The following is an 8169-nucleotide window of genomic DNA, read 5'->3' on the forward strand; positions in this document are numbered from 1 at the left end:
AAATCCGACGAACGGAGCAATAATGGATATTTCTTAAGACCCATTTGCGTTCTTAGTCTTAATTATTTGGAAATTGTGAAGGGAAAAGAAGATGAACAAAATAATCTGTACACGTATATTGATAAGTAGAGTCGAGAAGAACGATAGTGAAAAATATAATTTTGGAATTTGACTTTCAGGCTTATCCGTAGCCATGTAGAGGAAAATGAAACATGGGATAGTTTGTCCAATTTTACAAGGATATAGGATGATACATTAAACGTTATAGGAACAAATTTAATCATAGGAATGAAACAGTTGCATGGAACTTGTTCTCCCAATTGAACTAATTACACACTCTTAAAAATGAATAATCGCAAATTTTGCTGAAGGTGCAACGATAGATCAAAATTAACATGATTTTACTCATTCAAACATAGTGATGAAAAAGCCAGTAAAAGATGATTGTAAATTTGTCAGGACGAGGATAAATTTGTTGGTATTGTACGTGATATGATTTTGGTTTACATTTTCTATGATTTTTAAAATTAAGTGGAGGACAAAAAATATACTCTAATCTATAAAGAGAGACTGCAATGGTTTGGCACAACTTTGTAGGCGTGGTAAGTGAGTAGAGTCTAGTCGAGTTGAGTGTTAGCTGTTTTGCTCGATCAAAGCATGCCTCGACTTGCTCCATGATCATGTCCTTTGATGGGACGAGCTAGCTTGTGTTTGGCTCATGTCCACGGCTCACCTCGGACACGAATCAATTCAGCTTGGCTCATTTGTGGGACGAGCCCCCTATCCTTTAGAATAACATATACCAGTGTTTTAACAATTGGAGCAAATATTGACTTAAAAAAGTGAGTCGAATTGCGATTGAACTTCAATGAAAAAATAGCTTCTTTTAACGATTTTTACACTATTTTTTTAAATTTTTACTTGTAAATGAATTACATGTCAGACTAATTCACAATTTTTATTTTTAGTTGAATCGTCACGTCTGATTTAATTCTTATAGTGTGGTATGTACAAATAATTTTCCACTATCTTTATGTTATCATTATTCCTATTAAATAATCAACTACATTGACAACTTAGCATCAATAAAAAGTAGCCTTTCCCCAAATGGTATTGAATGGGCACTATAATTTTATAATTTAGGTGTGTAAATGGTACTACAGTTCTGATATTTAAATCATGTAAATATATTCCAACACCATTTGGCAAAATAAAAAATGTACAGAAAAAATTGCTTTGAATAAGAATTGGTACCAAAGTGAGTCACTTGCCGGTTTAAAAGAAGCCAACATTAAAAAAATAAAATCATGCACCAATTCAATTGTTCCCACAGTCCCACTAGAATCTCTCTACTATTACTGCATTAAATAATTATTATATTTATATGATACGGACAGGTTAGCAACAGAGACAGACATGTAATGACATAAACAATGAAAACTTCATTAAAACAAATAAGGAAAAGGGAGATGGTGCGTTTTTACCATCCCCTTGATTAATTTCCCACGTCCCCAGCCCTGTTATCCTAGCAGAACTCTTTGAAATATCAACATTAGTTAATCATAAGTACAATTCGGAATTTTGGGAGTTTCAATTTAGTACTATCAATGGTTTGTCAGTGACTAATTTCAACTTGTTTATTTTTATAAGCGTAGTTTAGATGTGATCGTGAAACTAAATTTATTTCCATATTCAATTTGAGGACTTGTCTGGAGTTTCTAAACACGTAAAGATAGTACGACCTACTAGCAAATGAAAAAATCGAATTTCGAGAGTGTTAATTGATAAAATCAAGAATAGTGATCGTATCAAAACAATATACGTAAAAAAAATAAAGGAGTTTAATAAGATAAATCATATTCTTTCAAAATAATCGTCAATCAATTATTTGTTTGGATTTGAACTAATTTGAAGTCATAAATCCCTAAAGAAATAAAAGCCCTAAAATCCAAAAGCTATTTAGGTATTTGTTTACACAAATTAATATTTTGTGTGAGAAAAAGTTAGATTGCACCTAATTTTTGGATCTCCAAATTTTATAAGGGGGAAAAGGGTTAGGGAAGCATGGGCACGTCAAGCCTGGCTGTCTGGGATTTATCAAGATTCGGGGCATTGGGAGCTGCCTTGTGCACTTTAGCATAATCCGTGTTAGAAATAACAGTTTAGGTGGCACTAATGTGAATTAAATTAGAAATACAATTAAACGATTCACTTAATTGCATCTTTCATTGAGTTTATTGCATCACACCATCTAAACTAGTATTGTAGCACGACTAATGCTAGATAATATTATTCGAGGTTAAATGAGTAAGAAAATTTTAAACACGTTGATTAACCTTTAATAAATAACAGTTTGATTCATACACGTTTGTCATAGTAATATAGTTCAAATATGAGTGTTTGATGTGCGCACGGGTTCGATTCAATTTCCAAGAGAACTGGATCGAATCGGACGATGCCACCTTTATTTGGAAGTGCGAAAAAGGAAAGTGATTAATTAGATGGATGCTAAGGTTATTAAGCAAGAAGCTTTTGAACGAAAGGACCAGTTGCACTTTAGGTCCTCATTATTTTTCTATTGTAACAATTATGTGCCCCATTATTTTTCATTTTCAAACTTCAGTTAATTAGCACTTGTCACCTTTAGTAATATTTTTATCCCCAAAGTCAATTAAAATGACATGAAAAGACCTATTTGTTCGTCATATTTTGAAAAACAATAAATGCTAAAACACAACAAAATATTTTTTCATCATGCAAAGTATGCGAACAAAATATTTTAATAGTATGCCACCATCAAGGATGACATATGCTAGATAATGAATATTAAAGATAAGAATTTGATGAAAAAATGGTTAGGAACATAAATTCTATAATGAAAATCTTAAGTACAATTAAATTGTAATGCAATAAATAAAAATTGTTGTGAGAATATAACTATCCTAACAAAAATTCAAAATAATAATGTGGGACAATGCAACAACTGGGCCCATTGAGGTAAGGTACATTGTAACTCTTGTGACCCGAGAAGAAGTTACGAGTCCATAGATCTATTATTCAAATATATTCGGGCTTATGGAGAACTGGGCTAAACTAAAGAGTGTCAAGTTTTACTATCATAATGAATAAGAGTATCTCTAATAATAGTGTAAAATAGATATTTAGATCTTCAAAATAATCGAAAACCTCTAGAACGAAGAGTTGCAAACGATATGCAAATTGTATTTTTGGACAGAAAATGTAAAAGAAAAAAATCGAAAGAGGCAAAACGTGGATTTAAATCCTTAGAGCATAATTTGAATTTAGATCAAGTACTTAACAACGTAGACATACACAATCTTTGCTAATTGTACCCCTATATCTTCATAGATAAAATTAGATAAGTTCAAATATATGGTGTAAAATGGTTATTTGTACCCTATTTAGTTTTGTTCAGTCTAACATACTAAATTCAAACTCATCCTGCTGTAATTTACAATGCTTTGTATTGATTCGTGCATCTGTAATGACAATTGTGAATGGATTCGTACTACATTTGGTAATTGCGAGATCACAAATGTGGCAGTAGAATACAAACAATCAACACTGGTTCACTTTCAAAAGCTACTCATACTAAATTAGGAGTACCAAACATTATTATTTGACTGTCCGAGTGATTTAGTAGACATGTTCAATGAACAAATCATAGACGGCTAGCTCTATATAGCGTCAAATTATTGTACACATTGTATGATTATAGTGTACACGTAAACTACAAAGTACACAATTCATTCTACCGAAAGGTGAGACAAATTTTCGTAAGCTGGCCACATCCCACACCCTGCAACGGCCCAAGTATAGAATTGTTAATAATGTAAATCTCCTCTAAACGGCGAGTAGATAGAGTAAGTTTCATGAACAAAATTGTAAAGAATAGTAATTTGCATGGAAGCGTGGTGCTTATGTGTGTAGACAATCAATGTCCAAATTTTAGGTTGAAATTGATACCTAACGGGACTTTTCAAGGCGTTTGGGTGGCCTCAAAGACAATATCAGATTTTTGAGCATGTCTCAGGGGCGGAGCCAGCACCTGGCGAGGGGGCGCGGCCGCGCGTGCTGGCTCCGCCGGAATGTTCAGGAGCTGTCGGGCACCAAATGTTGGCAATGGCAAACTGGTAGTTGCAGAAACGGAAGAGGGAAGAAGACGACCAAAATTCTATTTTATATTTTTTGGGCTGATGACAATTGACACACATGGGCCTCTTTTTCTTTAAAAAAACTGGCCCAAATCAATAAATCATGGTAAAAAACAAATGGCCCAAACCCCAATCCAATTCCAAGTAATAAAAGGCAAACCGAGGCAAATGTGAAACCGTAAACAAACCCGTCTAAGCTCTAGTTGAAATTTAAAACTGCAAACCCTTTTAGTTGAAAGCAATGATATGCCTGCTGCTGATGGTTGACAGGCGAGGAGTCGCCGCCTATAGTGGACTGATGATTGGTGTGGTGAGTGCCTTTCTCAGTTTCTCTTACTCCCCTTCTCTCTTTTTTCGTTGTTTTTGTTCTATATGCTGAGTTGTTAAATGTTGAGTATTGTTTGATATTTCTTTAATTTGTGTTATTGCTTATTAATCAGTGGACGGTGAATCACATTCATTCATATAAAAGGCAATTTTTTTATTATTATTTATGAGTTATGATTTATTTTTTATGAGGTATTACTGAAAATGGTGATTTTACTAATTTATGATATATTCATGTTTTATGAGTTATGATTTATGATTATTGATTTGGGAATTTATGTTTAAGAAATTATAATAAGTGAAAAAAAAAATGAACTGAGAAGATGCTGGGCACAATTCAACTTGTGTGGGCTTAGTACTCTGTTTTTTAATCAATTCTAATGGAAAAATAAATTGGGGCATTTTGCATATTATGGAACGATTTTTTCAACCAGATCGAAAATCTATGGAGAAAGATATTTTTAGAAAAATTGATCATGAGGCAATATTGAAATATTTTCAAAATATGAGACCCATGAAATGCAATTATCTAAGTTTACAGTTACAGAGTAATATTGTAGTGTATTTTTTTAGTATTTTGAATTGTATTGAATTATATTTTCACATATATATAATTTTTACATTTTAATGTATTTACATATATTGAATAATTTTTAATATTTTTTGATAAAATTTTAATAAACGATCGAGCTATTACGATCGTTGATTATCGACAGTCAATGGTTAACGATCAACTATCGATGGCCAAGCTCCTCCGCCCTAGCTGAATTGAAATCCTGAATTCGTCCCTGGCATGTCTGCCTAAGCTTAAGAAAAGGTAAGCTTTTGTATGGAAAATCCTCCTCCAAAAGAGGGAACTTGTAAAAAACTCATATATGCTCCAAAATAAGATACTTAAAAAGTAACTTTTAACCTTGTACTTTATCCTAAGAAAAAGTTCCACACCTAACACAAATGAATACTAATTATTAGGAACTCAATCCTGCCAGTAATATAAAGCCAAAAAGGAGAGAAAATTCAGGGATACAACAAAAATTTTGAGAAGAAAATTCATGTCATGTATAAGAAGGCCAAATACTTGACTGCCTAAATTAATTAACAATACTAATTTCATGACATGGCTTCCAACCATTTCAAGTCCGGTACTTCTTCATTATGTCACTATAAGATTGATAGTCAACCAGTATCTTGTACACTCCATTTAGGAGCCGGTGCACTGACATGTAGGATTTTAATAAACATATAATGGGCTATCTATTAACACCTACTGCATCGGACAATGAAACAGTAGTATGCTTCTAGAATCTCAATCTCATTTTGTGAAGTGACTTTATCTTCTAGTGTACCTTATTGGGATACTTCTCTGAATATTCTTGTTCTTAATTGCGTCGATCAAATTCAATCATGGAGCAATACATTTTGAGCAAATGAATTACAGATGAATAATAGTGCCAAGTATCAATATAGTAAATAAACCATCCAAATAAATCACAATTTTCAGTTATGTTAAGAATCAATAAGAAAAGTAGGGGTGGGCGCGGGTCGATTCGGTTCGGTCCGAACTAAAATTTTCGGGTATCTAGTAAATGGAACCGTCGGATCCAAATATAATTATGGAACCGTTCGGGTTCGATTTTGTTCCGTTTGGTTCTGTGCTATAATTAATTTTTTTAATATTTATAACAACATTATATAAATACAACTAATGATACATTCAGTGGTTTTTGAATGTCAGAGACTAATAGATTACCTTGTTCAAATGATTGCTACAGTCAAAGTTTCAGTCAGCGGAGATCACAGCTTCGATCGGAAGTCACAATGTCGGCCGACGATTGTATAGATTTTGGAATATTAGCGAGGCTGTGAGAGTCGAAACAACATTATGCACTTTAGTGTAGGTGTTTAGAATTATTTAGTGGATTGGATTTTGTTGGGATAAGAAGTGAAACAATAAAATAGTTAATTGGGCCAAAAATTAAAAAATTAGAAATGAAACAAATTATTGGGCCAAAAATTTGAATTTAGAAGTTGTTAATTTGTTTAGAAAAAATTAAAACTAAAATAATTTGATTTACTCAATATAAAAAAAAAATTAGAAAAATTCGGTTCTTATTCGATTTTTCGGTTCTTGGTTTAGAACCGAGAACTGAACCGTACCCATCGGTTCTCAATTCAGATACCCGTTCGAATATTTAATTTGACAAGAACCGTCAAATTCGGTTCGATCGAATCAGTTCGAGAGATTTGCCCAACCCTCAAGAAAAGTGTGATTGAGAGAAAACAAAGAAAATATGTGGCATGAAAATTTTTACCTCGTCAACTTTACTTTGAAGTTCTAAAAGTTCCTGACAATAAGTGAGGCACTCAGAATGGTATGCAGCAGCCAAGTCTTTAATCAATGCCTTCCTTCTAATGATACCAATCACTTCAAAAGAAGCAAGGAAAAGTTCAAATACGTAACAAGATATAGCACGTAGTCTCAATTAAGTCACACTTTATTCTTTTTACAGTAACGCAAATATATTTCATCCCCTTGCTAATAATATTGATCACTTCAAAAGAAGCAAGGAAAAAGTCGTGTTCAACAATACATAGCATGTAGTTTCAATTAAGACAGATTTAATTCTCTTTGCACCACAAACACAAATATACTTCGTTCCATGCTAGTTGTTTGACCAAAGAGCTCATTATTCTGTTCCTATACGTTTGAATAATTTTATAAAAGCAACAGCTCCTGGTTCTCCATAAATGATATCTCATTTCTCTAATATTCCAGTATTTTATGTTTCCAGAACACTTCTTATCGCAGCAGAATATCTCCAGACTATTCAACATCAAGCCCCAAAAATGTCATAACAGATCAATTTGCTTCTTTAAGTGCATGTTTGGCAAAGCTTGAATTTTTTTTAAGCTGGTCAAATATAGAACCCACAACTTAACAACTTAGTACCCACATTCTGTGGGACCCACAACTTATAAGCACTTAAACTTTTTATTCCTAGCATACTACTTGCCAGCTCTCAAGCAGAATGAACCACCTCAAAGGATAAATTAGATATCATCCATCGACCATATACAAAAACTGAAGAGGAAAATACGCAAGATACAGTGACTGACCAGCACACTGATCCAATAACTTTCTCAGACAAATTGAAAGAAGTAAACTGAAGGTAGGATTGCGTTGCTATCTAGTTCGATGCAATAAGAGCAATGGGGCCGAGACAACTCTTTACAAAGTAGAATTGGCAACTTCTACATGAATTTTCAAGTGGATGAGATCAATCAACAAGTGTCAGTCAAGGAACGCTAAAGAGCCATGTAACAGGACACTGCCTCTTTGTATCTGATAAGCCAACAAAACAAAGCCAATTGGCCAAGATGCTACAACCCCGTTGCAGCACACATGATCCTTGTGCCTTAACACGCATGATCCTTATACCTTAACCAGGATCATATGTCTATCACACAAAATATAACTTAAAATAATTTCATAAGCGAGTCAAAGTAATGGGCACAAAAGCCTCCATCCCCAAGAAAACCTCTGTGAAACGAAATAGACACATGGGGGCATCCCATATCCCACCATCAACCACATGTCTCACCAAACAGAGATTGTGCTACATCAAATGGGTACACCATTCCTAAACATGGTTTGTTCAACACGTTT

The 8169-nt window shown here is 33.5% G+C and overlaps 1 long non-coding RNA gene across 1 annotated transcript; it reads right to left on the reverse strand.

Moving 5' to 3' along the window:
- Positions 1-3503: 3503 nt before the first annotated feature.
- On the reverse strand, positions 3504-6335 carry LOC111382969. The gene is made up of 2 exons (XR_002700652.1): positions 6253-6335; positions 3504-3820 (listed from the first exon to the last, which is right to left on the reverse strand). It is a non-coding gene; the product is annotated as an uncharacterized LOC111382969 (long non-coding RNA).
- Positions 6336-8169: the final 1834 nt, after the last annotated feature.

Source organism: Olea europaea, unplaced genomic scaffold (genome assembly GCF_002742605.1).
Source record: "Olea europaea var. sylvestris unplaced genomic scaffold, O_europaea_v1 scaffold2594, whole genome shotgun sequence".
NCBI lineage: Eukaryota > Viridiplantae > Streptophyta > Magnoliopsida > Lamiales > Oleaceae > Olea > Olea europaea.